The 16,164-nt window shown below is 41.1% G+C and overlaps 1 protein-coding gene and 1 pseudogene across 3 annotated transcripts in view; one reads left to right on the top strand and one right to left on the bottom strand.

Moving 5' to 3' along the window:
• The window catches only part of Aff1 (ALF transcription elongation factor 1), a 189,614-nt gene that overhangs the window by 70,268 nt on the left and 103,182 nt on the right, over positions 1 to 16,164 (bottom strand). The window lies entirely within an intron of this gene.
• LOC143406384 (tricarboxylate transport protein, mitochondrial pseudogene) lies at positions 1,915 to 2,583 on the top strand (annotated as a pseudogene).

The following is a 16,164-nucleotide window of genomic DNA, read 5'->3' as shown; positions in this document are numbered from 1 at the left end:
CATCATATCCTTAGAGGCTGGGTTTTGTGGGGTGAGGAGGATAAAGGGAGCCAGGGCAGGTGCTGTGGCGCTGTCCAGCACACAAGTGCTGATATACGCTGCAGGCTGGGGTGAGAATGCCTACAAGGCACCCCTCAAGCCAGGCCATTTATTGGACAAAGAGAAAAACAAAACAGCTGTGCCTATGAAGAGCCCTGGGGCTGGGAGAATAAAGCAAGACTAGCTGTGTCAGTACCACCTTTCTCCTTGACTGTCCCTTTACAGAGTCTGCAGGGCAGTGATGAGCCACTAGAAACCAAACACTGGAATTTAACCAACTACTGGAATAAATCTCCATACTGTGGCTTTGGACATGAATCCCACTCTTTAGGAAAAAATGCCATGAATTTATCCAATGTTGCTAATCAATAATTAAAAATTATAAGCCAATAAGGCAAATAAAATACAGACTATAACACCTTTTTATAAAAATCTTCTCAATTTGCTGGGTGTGGTGGTGCAAGCCTGTAATCCCAGCTACTCAGGAGACTGAGGCAAGGGGATCACAAGTTCAAGGCCAGATTGGGCTACTTAGGGAGACCCTGTCTCAAAATAAAAACTACAGGGAGCTGAAGAGAGTTGGATATGTATATAGCTCAGTGGCAGAACACCCCTGGGTTCAATCCTCAGTAAAAAAGAAAAAAAATCATCTATGTTTTTATTACCACATAGTGATATGATAGCATTCTACCCTATTCTGATATCCTGAAAGAAAATCTTTATGGCCCTTATATTGTCTTCACCTCTGAAAATGTTCAAATAGACTCTTAAACCCAGTCTCCTTTGAGTCTAGTAAAACTAACAACCTTCAGGACAATCGATAGCATAGTCAAAAACACATTTAAAATAGCTGATATCATGAAAATATTCCTCTCTCAAGAAAAAAGTTTTTCAATAAGGTATTAGCAGCAGCACCTGTCAATAGTAAAAACATTTATTAACAGGGGGTCAGGGAGAAGAAGAGGGAAGAAAATAATAAGCAAAATTTTATTTTGTACTGATTTAAGTTCTTTAAGCATAAGGAAAACCTTCACTGGTGAAGACAAGTTTATTTTTCTTCTATGACACTCTCCCATCTCTATCTGGAACTTCCTACTTCATATATGAAGTTCTACCACTAGAGAGAATAGTCCAGAACATACTTCAGTGGTTGCCACACTGCTTTGATAATTACACCATATCATAGTGTTACATATTTTTTAAAAATAGTTTATGGTCAACTCATCTTTTTACTTTCACCTAGGCTGAATATGCTAGTATAATTTTTTTTCTAATTTATATTAAAGAGTCAAAAAGATTGTTGTCCCCAATCTCTTTTAGAGAAGATAGTATACTGATCAGTAGCATAAGAACCAAAAGCAAAATTAGCACTTTATTGTTTGTCATCATGCCCAAATACAAGTGAAAGTCCTCTACTAGCTGGAACCTGCCAAATATAATTCTCCAACTAATATATCTTACTAGTGATACAAAATATTTAAGTCTTTTTATTAAAAAACCATGTTTAAAAAATTGACTAAAGTGGCCACCCCACTCCTGGGGCCATCACCGGTCACCCCTGCTGACTCCACGGACCTACTGCCCAGTGTGGGAGGCTGGGACACGTAGCCCACACTGGGCTGCCCGCCTCCCGCCCACCATGGCCATGCCCCATGCACTGCCCACCTCCCACCCTCCCACCCCACGCTCTGGGGGCAGCTGCACCCTGCACCCAGAAAGGCCAAGCTGACACACCCCAGGAAGGCAATTCTGGCAGGTGACATGGAGATCTGTACAACAACAGTGTTCCCAAGGGAGTACGTGAGTCCGTAGCTACAGCCAGATGGGGCTAACCCGCGATAAGGTACTGGGGCACTGGGGAACTGCGTGCCGCAGATGGTCCTGGGCATGTACCTTGGCCTCAGCTCTCTGCTCTACGGCTCCATCCCCAAGGCGGCCATCAGGTTCGGAATGAGTTCTTCAGCAATCACAAGTTGGACACCCAGGGAAGGAGGACAGCACGCGGGGACTGTGGTGGTCATGTGCCCCATGGAGGCCATCAAGGTTAAGTTCATCCATGACCAGACCTACCCCAACGTACAAAGGACTCTTCCACAGGGTGGGGGAGATTGTACAGGAACAAGGAGTGAAGGGGACCTACCAGGGCCTCACTGCCACTATGCTGAAAATGGGCTCAAACCAAGCCATCCGCTTCTTTGTGATAACCTCCCTGCGCAACTGGTGCAGAGGGGACAGCCACAACAATGAACCCATGAACCCACTGATGGTCACCAGGGTCTTTGGAGCTATTGCTGGTGCGGCCAGTGTCTTCGGAAACATGCCTCTGGGTGTGATTAAGACCCGGATGCAGGGCCTGGAGTCACACAAATACCGGGAACACTTGGGACTGTGGCTTGCAGATTCTGAGGAAGGAGGAGCTGAAAGCTTTCTACAAGGGCACTGTCCCCGGCCTGGGCTGGGCTGGGTCTGCCTGCATGTGGCCATCGTGCTTATCATCTACCATGAGGTGGTAAAGCGCTCAACAAAGTGTGGAAGACAGACTAAGCCCAGAGAGTTGGGGGTGGGGGGGAGGCGGGATGGGCTGCCCTAGGCACCTCCAGACCAGGCCCCAACCCATGCCTCACACGATTCCAGTGCAGTCATGCCACAAGGCCCTTTTCCCTCTTCCCTTGAACTCCATGGCCTGGTGCATTCATGGTAGCCATCATGTATTCCATAGTGCCATGTCTCCCTGATATTTATGTGGCACTACCATGTGTTTGTGTCCAGCTTGGCCAGGGGTGGGTGTCCCTCTGGCCTGTGAATCTGTGCCCACTAGTCCATGTGCTTACTTATGAGCTCTGTGCCTGTGTTTCATGTTCTGTGTCATATGATCCTTCACCTGCTTCCCAGGGTACTGGTGTGGTCTGGGTCCCCGATCCTGTAGGCCATGGCCCCAGCACAGTTAGACGCCTTCAACCCTGGGCAGCAGGGGCACCCTACCTAGGACTTCCACAGCTGCCTCTAGCCCTCCACCTGGCCTCACCGCATTCCAGCGCTATGTGCCCCCTACTTCTCTCACCATTGGCCTTAACTAGCCCTTGGACCTTCCCTCCACCCAGGACAGGGTGATACCCACCACTGTCAGGACCGCCCTGCCAAGGCATAATAAGCCAGATTCTGTCTCAATAAATAAGTAAATAAATAGATAGATAGATAAAATAAAAATCAACTAAAATTAAATCCATGATATAGAATTTCATTACTTCACCAAATACTGAGAAACACCATCACACCAAGCCAAAACATTAGAATCCTTTTTGGGATTCTGGTGACTTCTAAGCATAGCTGGAAGGTCAATAAAGACAATTTGAAGATGTATAATATAAATTTTTTTACAGTATAAATTTCCTTTTGTTTCATATGTCAATGAAGGTGGTACCTCCTACAGTCTACTACAGGCAGCCACATATATCCCATTTAATTTTCAGAACAGTCCTGTAGTTCAGGTAGTACTGTAGCATTTAAATGTGCAGGAAAATGAATCCATGTTTTCTGAGTCCATAACTCCAGCCCCTGGAGACATTACTTCTCACTTGTATTTTGTTAAAGCATTAATATTCAAAACTGTATTAAATTCTCTAAACTTCAGATTCTAAGCTGACTTAAATAGGTGAATCTACTACACTTACACGTTCAAACTATGTTAAGATAACTATGATAATAATGATATTCACACATTGGTTATTTCTTAAGTACTTACTATATGCCAGATGTCAATCTAAGGGTTTCACATACATTTTCTTACTTAAAACTGACAACTACTTTATGAACAAGATACTATCATTTCTATTTACAGATAAGAAATTGAAAGTTGAATATATTAATTCATGTGTTTTATAACAGCTAACAAAAAAAGATAAGATTCAAACCCAAGTCTTCTTTAATCCCAACTCCCTGCTCTTAACCATTTTGTATGTAAAGTAACTAAAAACCCAATGTAATTACCTAAGAAGAAAAAAGGAAAAGAAAAATAGTAAGCCAAAGAATCCAACTATCCCTTCTTCAACAATGTACAAATAGCCTGTAGTGTTCAACAGATATTATTTATAAATAATAAGTGTATAATAAAACATAAGTATATAATGAATAAATATTAGGACATTGAAATTCTCCGGAGTCATAACTCTAGAGGACAAATGGCATCCAACAAGGAAGAACAGTTTGGAGATTTTCCAGTTATAACCCAGTCCTTAAACAATAAATGCCCACTGTACCTGTAGAAACTTAAACATGGGCTATCTATATACCTAAAGGATCAATATTACTAAGATCAAAGGGAAAAAAGAAGCTCAAATGCTAAATGAGTATTGAAAATAAACTTTCTATTACTGACTACAAAATTTAAGAAGTAATTTAAAATACAAGTATTCAAGGATACACTGCTGCATTTGGTATAGGAAACAGGATCAGATTATGACTGCTAGAAATCAAACTTTAAAAAGAGCCGAAAAAGCTTACTAATGTATGTGCCCCCCCCATTCCTATGTTAGAATTAAACCCTAAGGTGAAAGTATTATAATCACTGGGAGATGATCGAATCTAAGGGCTCTACCTGATGGATGGGATTAGTGGCATCATAAAAGGGCTTGATGCCAGGCGCAGTGGCACTCGCCTGTAATCCCAGTGATTGAGAGGCTGAGGCAGGAGGATCACAAGTTCAAAGCCAGCCTCAGCAATAGCAAGGCGATAAGCAACTCAGTGAGACCCTGTCTCTAAATACAAAGGGCTGGGGTTGTGGTTCAGTGGCCAAGTGCCCCTGGGTTCAATCCCCAGTACCCCTTCCCCCAAATAAATCAATTAATTAAAAATACAAGGACTTGAGGAAGGAAGTTCATTTCTTTGTCCCAACTCTTCCTTCACATGAAGACAGCAATCATTCCCTTTCACCCATTTGGCCTCTTCTACCACGTGAGGATGGCAACAAGAGACACCATCTTGTAACAAGCAAGGAACCCGTTACCATTCACAGAAATCTATTTGTGCCTTCATCTTGGATCTCCCAGCCTCTAGAATTATGAGAAATATATTTCTATTATTTATAAATTACCTGTTACAGATGCACAGACTAACAACAATCCACTTCCTCACTACATATATAGAAAAATTAATCCTACTTGATGGAGGCTAGCAAACCATATTCCACAGTTTTTCACCAAGCCTTCTAAATGTAAAGTTATTAAATAGGATAACACTGTAGGTGTTTTGTTTTTTAACTAAGATATGAACAAGTGCCTAAATCATACATTTAAAGGATTACAGGAAAACACCTACATATTTGGATACAGGGTCAAAAGAAGCAAACCAGGCCATACTTTAAATAATAATTTCCTTTCAATGCTTGGAAATTAATCATATTTTACTTTAACTAGGCAACATTATGGACATTTTAACAGACATCTTCCTGAAAAGACATATTCTTTGCATATCTAGGTTCTCATTTCTTAAGTCTTCAAAGTGAGGAGAAGTCACATGGAGACAATTTTTTTAAAATATATTTATTTTTTAGTTGTAGTTGGACACAATACCTTTATTTTATTTACTTATTTTTATGTGGTGCTGAGGATGGAACCCAGGGCCTCGCACATGCTAGGTGAGCACTCTACCACTGAGCCACAACCCCAGCACCAAATATTTCAATTCATAGGATGAGAATAGCAATACTCACAGGGGTCAAGAAGCTGATAGGAAGGGCCCTGTGAGGTCTATGCAAGAAAAGGCATGTGCTCTTAGAGGTCAACCAATCACTGCTTTGTAAGAATGCAAGACCTTTGTTTCCAAAGCTTCCAATTTTTAGTGAAAAATAGAAAAATTCAGATTCCAATGTGAACTATACTAATTTTTAGATGTTGGCAACTAAATACACCATTCAAGGCACCACCCTCTCTTATGGGCAACCACTCTTCAATCTTGGCTTTAATCCTTCCTTCTCTCACAAGACAGGGATGGGCAAGTAAGAAATAAAAAGATGTGTTCATTTTTATAAGATGCTCTTTTTATGCTAAACATGGCCCCAGCTTTACACAGGAGATACCTTATGGATATCTTCCATGGATCCAAAGAAGATTTTGAACAGACACTTCATTCTAAGGACAAAGCACGAAGCAGCCTCACTGCTAACTCCTATGGTCCTCTAAGGTTGGCACGAGCTCTTGCCAAAGTCTGCTTCAGTGGACTGGCATAGGCAGCCTGATAGATCACTAGGAACACGAACCAAGCAGGGAAAACAAACCACAGTGTATTACTTTACATGACTTGTATGGAATAAATCTGTGAAATATAGGTGAGTCATAACATAATAAAAAGACTCAATTAGATTCAGAACAATAGACCAGTGTTTTCCCCGTCTTAGCAATAGTTCACTGAGATCTTGACAGAATGTAAGGAAGATAAAAGACCCTGGGCTCTGTTTTACCTTTTACTGCAAGATCATTAATCTTACTAGAAAATTAAGCCCAGGTTGCAGTCAGACATTTTCAGGGTCAATGATTCTTAAGTTACTAGGATACCAGCTAATGATACCTTTGTGGTGGAGAAGAGTAAATGCCCCACCCAATTTTGTTGGCTCATTCCCAGAAAAAGTGACTCACTCAATGGCAAAATATTTAAGACTGAATGTTTTCCTAGATTCTATTATATGCATCACTTATTTTAAAAAAAAATAGACTAAAGGAAATCCTGTGTTTCATTTAACACAGAGGAAAGCACTTATATATGTGTCATATACATAAAATCCATTGCTTTCTAATTTTTATAGTACATAAAACCATCTGATTAATCTCTAGACTCACTATTGAGAAGTACAGCAATTATGAGGCTGGAATTCAATTAAGAACTGCTAATGAATGGCTTAGACTGCCTATTTTCAAGCTCACATGTAGGAATGCCAAAACAACGTAAGAAATACTTAGGCTGAAAATGGTAAAACAGTTTCTTTAAAAAATTATTGAACTTACTGTCACAGTTTCCCAGTCAACTGTTCTAAGTAGAAAATTCAGTCCCACATGCCACTGTTCCCCCTGCACCATTCAGCCAAATATTAAAAAGAGGTTAACTTTCACATTCCAGACCAACAATGAATTGGGTTAAGAAATCTTCAAGCTGAGCACAGAGTGGCAAAAATTCTGGTTTTTGCCTCAGGCCTTATTTGTGCTAAACACGAAGGGCAGACAACTGATTTCTGCCCTCAAAATGTTTCCCATGTGGAGAAAGACCCCGACAGAGTACATCACAGGAAGAAGAGCTGATGCTAGAGGACCAAGAAGCAGAGCACAAAGGAGAAAGCCAGCTCTAATGGCCTAACAGGCTGCCAGGGAACAAGGCAGTATGAGTAGAAGGGCTACAAGAAGGCAGGAGAGACAAGGACAAGTGCCATTAGGAAGGCAAACGGAGCCAGGAATGGTGGTACAAACCTGTAATCCCAGCTACTTGGGAGGTTGAGACAGGAGGCCCACTTGACCAGGGAGTTTGACAACACAGTGAGACCCTGTCTCTATATGCCCCACCTCACCCCACCCAGTGCTGGGGATTGAACCCAGGACCTCCTTCATGCTGGGCAAGTGCTCTACTACTAAACTGTATCTCTAGCCCAAAGACTCCATTTCTTAAAAATAAAAAAAAAAAAAGAGTGGGGAGTCAAATGAAGATATTTGGATTTTTATCCTGAAGGCAAGAGAGAGGTGCTAAAAGATCTTAAGATAAACTGATCAATCTTCAATCACTATTGTGTAGAACAGTGTGGCTATTTTTTTACTTAGCAGAGGTGGGGGTGAGGGTTACTGGGGAATGAACCCAGAGGCACTTTACCATAGTCCAAGTCCTTTTTACTTTTTTTTTTATTTTGAGAAAGGTCTAGCAGAGTTGCCCAGGTGGCCTCCAACTTGTGGTCCTCCTACCTTAGCCTCCCAAGGATGTGGGATTACTATGCTATTGCCCCCAGCTAGTGTAGCAGTTTTGAAAAGATGGAAAGAAGTAGGAAGACAGGTTAGAAGGAAGTTCAAGAAAATGATAAAAATCTGAACTAAAGATGGGGCAGTGAGGGAGAAAGAAAAGGGGATGTGCTCTACGGAACTCAAGTTCCAGATGGACTTCAGTTGCCAAATGTATGAAGTAGGTAACAGAAATTGAGACTGATGATCCAATCGAAACAGAACATTTTGAATGTGTAAAGAGGTACAGAGAAAGGGAAATACAATGAAATAAATCCACGTTAGACTGGTTGAACCTGAGATGCCTGGGCAAACTCCGAGTGAAGTCCCAGGGTCAGATGAGCAGAAGGATCTAGAGCTCAGGGGACTTCTTAGCACTTGGGGTTAGGAAAAGACCTTTGGTGGCCCTCTGTATTTCAGCAGAGCAAACTTTAACACAGAAGAGAGGTCATGGGGAAAGGCTACAGAGTCAGAGAGGGTGCTGAGGGCAGAGCCCTGGGGAAGGGGGGAGAAGGTCCCCCACCCCCACCCGGGGAGATCAAGGCTTGTAAGAAGAGCTGGGGGAGAAGTGGCAACAAAGGAGTGTTTCAGGTGATGGTGGTGACCAGTGTCAGATGCCACAGAGATGTCAAGCAGGATAAGGCCTAGGGAGGTTCTTGAATTCATCCATCAGGAGGCTGCTGGTGGCTCCTACCAGCAGAGACTGTGGAGAGCACAAGACAGAACTGAGAGAGGAAGTGGATGTGAGTGTTTACCTACTTCTGTCTCCAGAGCCCTAGCAGTGAAGGAACAAAAAGTAGTGATGAGAACAGGACAGGGGAGTGGAAGAGGGTTTGTTTTGCTCTGTACGCTGGGAAAGGCCTAAGAGTAACCGAAGATGATGAGCAATGGGCAAAGGTAACCAAGAGAGGTGGTGAGTGGGGGCGTAGTTGGAGGCAGGGAAGAACACCCCCTTCTGTGAGATCAAAGGGAAAAGGTAAATGGTGAGTTTAGACATAGGTCTGGTTTTGAGTCACTATAGGTAGAAAGAACTGAAAGAATCTAAACCTGATGGCTTTCACCTCTGATAGGTAGAAAGCAACGTTTAAAGGCTTCAGTGGAAGACACAGATCCACCAACACCAAAACTTAGTTTTAATCATCCTTTCATTTGAATCATCCATTGAATCCCATATTTGTATTATTCACCGGGTGTCAACACGACCGCAGAGCCACACAGAAAATCAGAGAACTCTCAACGCTCTAAAGGCAAGTTTTTCATGAATCGTCACACTCCACAGAAACATGTTTTGTGGAGCATGGTGACTAGGAGCCAGAGGTCTGGGTTTCTTGCTCCATTTTGCCACTTACTATCTTAAATCATTAAACTCCTTAGAGACTTAGTTCCATGGCATGTAAAATGGTGATTCATGCAACTGCCCTGCCCAACTCACAGGGTTGCTGTGACAATTGAGAAGGAAACAAATAAGCCGGTGTTTTGGAAGTTAAAAGAGGCAGTAAAATATTTCAGAATGCATAGTTTTTATAAAGTGAAACATTTACCCCAGAGACTACCAAGACATGGGAATGCTTCTTCAGGAAGGAGTCTGTCTAGCCCCAGGACATGAGACGGCAGGGGAGGGGAACGCCTGGTAACCCCAAATCAAATGCTTTCTTTTTCTGGGTTTCATGTTCACTTTTGATGCCTTAAAATCTGGGGGACTAGGAAGTGTTGGCTCAATTATATTGTTATGTTATGTGTATGTGTAAATATGTAATAAAATCCCCATCATTATGCACAAATATAATGTACCAATAAAAAATGTGTAAAGAGGAAAAAAAAACTTTACTTTTTTTTTTTAAATAAAATTTGGGGGGGCCTTTTTTCATGTACAAATCTTAAGTGGGAATTTATGGTCCTCTTGAGCTAATCCCACTATATTTCTAAAATACACTCTAATACTAAAATTTGCAATATGCTCAGTCTTCCCATCTCTCCAACATCACAAATTCTTCATCTTGATAAACCTCTGTCCAAATTCTCTTTTTCTTATAGCTCAGTTCAAAGTTCAATTCTAATCAGTCCCAGCACCCCTCCTGCACTCTGCCTACGTGGAGTTCTAAGCACTGTCTGTGGATTACCTCAGTCTAACAGACCTGCTCACAGATGAATAAACTGAGACATAGAGAGGCTAAGTTTCTTGCCCCCTTCTCACAGAATTGTAACCCCAGGCTATGCTGTCTGCCATGAGGCCGAAGTAATTTCTCCTTCCCATTAATGACTGTTGTTCTTGTCTGAATTACTCAAATGCAACCAAATAACTTTGAAACTGGCTCCCTGCAGGCTTATCTCCCCATGACTCAGCTTTGCCTGTACCCCAACCTCCTGGAACCATCAGCCCCACTCCTCCTAGTAGACTCCTCTTCCTGACTTGCTTCTGTCTTTTTTCTCCCTAAACCTTTAGCCTGAAAAGTATTTTCACCAATGTAAAAGTGCTTCAAAAGTCAATTCTGGGGGGAAAAAAAAAACAAGGAAAAAAAAAGTACAGCTTCTACTTCTCAAAGGTACCATAATGTAGGTACTGCATCTAAGGGTGTGAACTATGGAACCAGATTACTTGGGACTGGACTCCAGATTTCCCATTGAAGCATCAGGAAGCTTGGACAAATGAATCCCTGTGCCTCTGTAAGCATCTCAATAAAACAGGATAGAGAGAGCATCTACCACATGGATCACTGTGAGGATAAAGTGAGTCCATACACAGCATTCAGAACAGTTCCCATCATAAAGCAAAAGTGGCGGGGGTGGGACAGGGCCAGCATTATAGAGCTAGTATTAACAGTTCCAAACTACCTTTGCATACTCACTACACTTTGCATTTTTAATGCTGTGTCATAATAAATTTATTGTGCATGTATCTCCTAAAAGCTCCCTTTATACCTACTGGGGTTCGAATATTGGTTGAACTGAAAAGGCAGAAACATAGAATGCTAAAATGTGAATTCTTCTATAACTAAATTGTTCCTCACCTGAACCAATTTTTGTAACATTGTGTAAGAATGTTCACATTATTTGATGAAAGGCAAAAGAACTCTTTCAAATATTCACATGCTCTCAAGCATGAAAAAATGTTGGAAGCATCATAAAAAAATTCTAAGTATACCATAGAATTTTATTTAAAAAAAAAAAAGAAAAAGCACTTCTAAATTGCAATAGCAAATATTTGCTCTGAGGTATTTTAAAAAATTGAGCCCCAAACCAGGCACAGGGGCAAAAGCCTATAATCCTAATGACTCAGGAGGCTGAGGCAGGAAGATCACAAGTTTGAGGCAAGTCTCAGCAACTTAGCAAGAAACTGTCTCATAAAAGAAGAGCTGAGGATGTCCTTCAGTGGTAAAGCACCCCTGGGCTCAATCCTCAGTATGTGTGTATGTATGTATGTATAAATAAATATTGAGCTCTCGTGAGAAGCTCAAAACACAAATAATGGAAATGTTATTTGCTTTGATTTGATCAGTACATGCTGTTTACATACACGTATTAACACCATTAATATGTAAAATCATGTTAATAAAATTACTGTTAATAAAATCACACTGTACCCTATAAATATGCATAAAGTAATAATTTTATAAAACAATTTAAAGATTGAGCTCCAAGGAAAAAGAGAATCCAGAAAGCTTGAAGCTGTAGGGATGACTGCAAGAAATAAACATCATAGGATACGCTCCTTTCTAAATGTATGCAGTTCAATTCAACGTTCAAATTCTTCTAATTTCTTAGAATTCTATTATTTGCAAATTGGAATTTTTAAAAAAGTGATTTATCTGAAGGATAGAGCTAGAAATAGGACCTCTAATTACTTAAATACTGAGGCACCCTAGATTAAACCATTAAGCCTCAAAACCCTTCAGCCAAAGGGATTAAGGAGATTAGAGTGGGCTTGACAAATTACCACGGGGCTGGGGGAAAAATGCAGAAAGTAGGCCAAGCTTAAAAGGGAATGAAATGAAGTTCAAGAGAAAACTAATGGTGTGTGTACCTGAATTTCTCTGGGGGAAAAAAATTGCCAATCTGTGATTTCAACAATTAAAGAAAAGAACAAAATTAGTATAAAAATATCTACTTAAAGAGTTCTTGGAAAATGTGAACAAGCAGCAAAATTACCCTTGGAAAATAATGATTTTCAAATACTGTAGCTTTTGGCAACTGAAAAGGAGAAATACAAGGCCAAAAAATAAGCTTGTTATGATAACATGAACTAGGATCCTCTCTCAGGAGGAATTCTGTTCAAATGTCTCATGAGTACTGGACATCCCACCACACAGCCGAAGTCAAACCACTAACTCAATCATCAACAGCATTCCCCTTAGAATATCTTCTTTTCTGTCTCTGAAGACTATCAGCTGGCTCAAAATAAAACACAACCTAGGGCAGAGCTAAAATGACTGGGTGGCTCTGGGAGAGCCTGGGAGAGTGTGCAGTCCAGGCAGAGTCCAAGAGTTGCACGTCTCTGTCTTGGCAGAGTCTGTTCTTGAGAGACCCAGGGGAGATCCAATATCCATCCACAAACATCTCAAGTGTGAAAACAACAAGGAGGAACAGGAATTTCTTATCCTGGTACCAAATGTACTTCTGGCATTTTCGAGAAACAACAGAAAGTAGAAAACAATTCCAATTAATACTACCCAAAAAGATCTTCCAGTTTCAATTTTATGCTTTCCTCATGGGCTACTACTATAAGCAATTCTATTCTTTGTACTCATTTGAAGCAATTTAGAGATTTTCTGAAATATTTTCCTACATTACTTAAAATGTTTCCTTCAGAGTTTAAAAGTGTTTTTCAAAAACTTGCCAGGTTCTAGAAATTAAAAGTGGAAGCCTCTACTCAGTACTAACATTTGGGGGTGGAGGGAGGTGACTAAAAATCTGATTTGTCACTTAGGATCTTTAGTTTGTAAACACTGGCTTAGGGTAGAGAGATGGGGGTGGGGGGCTGGGGTTGGTTAGACAGATAGACAGACATAGACACACACACACACACACACACACAACAGGCAAAACAAAACAGCCCTCTGGCCCAATTCAGCTTTCAGGATACCTGCTAGTAGTTTGTGCTCAAAAAGTCTATTACTTACTACTATCTTTTAAATTCTATATGTAGATATTTGGTGGTTTAAAACTAAAGGCTCTGCATAGATCCAGATCATCTTGGTTCTCTCCTGAACATGGTGTGGATGTCTTATGCTCCAGCATACAACAACCCCAGGAAATACTGCACAGGGATAAGCTTCCTGCTTTGTCCTCCATTTCCTAAGGTAAACATTTAGGTCATGTGGGTCTGACCAAGCTCACTGAGCTCTAGCTCGTGGAATCAAATCTAGATTGGCTATATAGGTTCAGGATCCCTTACACAGAATGCTTAGGACCAGTCCTGTTTCAGATACTTAAGTTTGTTATTATTTTTTGTTTGTTTGTTTTGATTTTAGAATATCTGCATATACAAAATGATCTCAGTGGCCATTTGAAGAACATCAGAATTAACTGGAGAATTAAGGTCCAGGAGGACCATCTGGATGTGCTCACCCCATTGGCAGTACTAGGACTGGCATACAGCAGAAGCTCAACCTGTTGTAGTTAAAAGCTGCTGCAATGTTGATATACATGCAAAAGATGAGCTGCTTAACTCTATTCTGAGTGGGGGACCAGTAGGATAGGCAGTATACAGCAGGGACATGCATACCCAAAAGGAAACCACCTTTAAATCATTTCATAATAGGGAAGTCTCTTTGAACTTCAAAAATTGAAGAGCTAAATATGGAAGTAGGAAAGAATGCCTGCACATGAGAATGCAAAGCGAATCACTGTCACTGTTTTCCACCATGAGTTAATTCACAGCGTTAGGCCTAATGGTTCACAAAAGTGTCACCAGTCTTCATTTCCTCTCACTTCAGGCTATTCCCACCTTCAGTCATTAACAAAACCTTCCCAGTTTCCTGACAAATGCATCCAGTGTGTCCACTTCCTCCTTGTCCACTGCAACCACCCTGCTCCAAGCCAGTCATTTCTCAACCTCCTAACTGGGATACCTAATTCCACCCTTACTCTTCTAATCCACTCCCCACCCAGAAGCCACAGGATCACTTTCCAGAAAGATAGTCAATATGTCACTCTCCTGCTCAAAATCCTCCATGAGTCTCCATTCCCACTTGGATCATATACAAAGGTCTTACCATGACCTATGAGGCCTTGCATGGTCTCTCCTGCCGGGGCCTCCATTTTTATCTTTTTTTCCTCCTCCCAGTCTTACAGCCACACTCACCTTGTTTCTCTTTTTAACAAAGCCATTCTTCTTTCCAAATTCAGGCCTTTGCACTTGTTTCTTGACCCGAAATGAAATGCCTCTTCCAGTTCTGCATGGTTGACTCAGGTTCATCCTGTATGTCTTTGCGAATGTTGACCCCTCAGAGGGGCCTTTGCTGGCCACCCTTTTTAAAGTGGCCTCCTCTGGTTCTTCTCACTCTCCTTGCCCTTCTCCTTACTTCTTGCCACTTTCTTGTCAAAAGACTACTGCTCATGTGTGAATTAATCATCAATGTACTCCATAAAATAAAAGGTCTACAAGATAGGGGCATGTCTAGCTTGATCTCAGCTACATCCCCAGGGCCTATCCCTGTGCCTGGCACATGATGGGAGTTAATTCCAATATGTCACATGGATTTTAAAAAAAGAAAAAACATAAAATAAGGAAGAATAAAAGAATAAAAACCCTAAGTCAATAAACACAAATAAGAAATGAAACTTACTATTTCTCCAAGGCTCTGCTACAGATTCAGAAGACAAAGTCCAGCTCTTCTGGTCAAGAATACACACACTGGGGCCAGGGGTGTGGCTCAATAGTAGAGCACTCACCTAACATGCGTGAAACTCTGAGTTCAGTCCAAGTTCAAAAGAAAACAAACAAACCCACATCTTACCACCATCACTTCAGCCAGTGCTACCACCAGGCAAGTCATCAAGGTAGAAAGACCAAAGAACTGGGATTTCTACCTTTATCCCTAACACTAACTATAATTTTTAGCAAAATGAAGTGACTTCTTGCTCTTAGACCTTATTTGTAAAATGAAAGGGCTGTGTGTTTACCTTTAAAATTCTAATAACCTAAATTCAGTATGGAATTTGTAGACTCTGCTTATGCCATTTCTCTTTTTAAATAAAAGCCTATTACACAACAACAAGTGCTGGCAAGGATGTGGGGGAAAAGGTACACTGATTCACTGCTGGTGGGATTGCAAAACAGTGCAACCACTTTGGAAAGCAGTATGGAGATTCCTTAGAAAACTTGTAATGAAACCACCATTTGACTCAGCTATCCCACTCCTCAGTCTATACCCAAGTACTTAAATTCAGCACCCTACAGTGATGCAACCACCTCAATGTTTTTAGCAGTTCAATTCACAATAGTTAAACTATGGAACCAACCTAGATGCACTTCAACAGATGAAAGGATAAAGAAAGAAACTGTGGTATATAACACAATGGATTATTACTCAGCCTTAAAGAAGAATAAATTATGGCATTTACAGGTAAATTGATGGAGCTGGAGAATACCATGCTAAGCGAAGTAAGTCAATCTCTCAAAACCAAAGACAAAATGTTTTCTCTGATAAGTAGATGCTGATCCCTAATGGGGTGGGGCAGGGTGTGTGGGTAAGCAAGAAAAGAATGGAGGAACTCTGGATTGGGCAGAGGGGAGGGAGGGGAGGGAAAGGGGTGTGGAGAAAGGGGAGATGGTAGAACAAGACGGACATTATTACCCTATGTAAAGGTATGACTGCACAAATGGTGTGACCCTACATCATGTATAACCAAGAAATGAAAAGTTGTGCTCCATTTGTGTAAAAAATAAAATAAAATTTAAAATAAAATAAAACAATGACTTCAAAAATAAAAATAAAAAAGGCTATTACACAATCCTGCATTCTAAAACCTATGTCTAGGCACACCTCCTTCCCTCTAACTCCACCACCTTACCTCACAACCTTGAGTCCCAAGCTCCTGAATAACTACCCAGGGAGGCAATGGCTTTTCTCTTTCGTTTGTTATCTCTAAGCAGAGAAAAGGAATGAAAAATGATCTCAACCTTCCCATTGGGCAATTCCATCTCTGATGTGGCAAC

The sequence above is a fragment of the Callospermophilus lateralis genome, chromosome 8, assembly GCF_048772815.1.
Source record: "Callospermophilus lateralis isolate mCalLat2 chromosome 8, mCalLat2.hap1, whole genome shotgun sequence".
In the NCBI taxonomy this organism is placed as follows: domain Eukaryota; kingdom Metazoa; phylum Chordata; class Mammalia; order Rodentia; family Sciuridae; genus Callospermophilus; species Callospermophilus lateralis.
The sequence above is the reverse complement of the archived record's forward strand: the minus strand, read 5'-3'. Positions and strand labels throughout refer to the sequence as shown.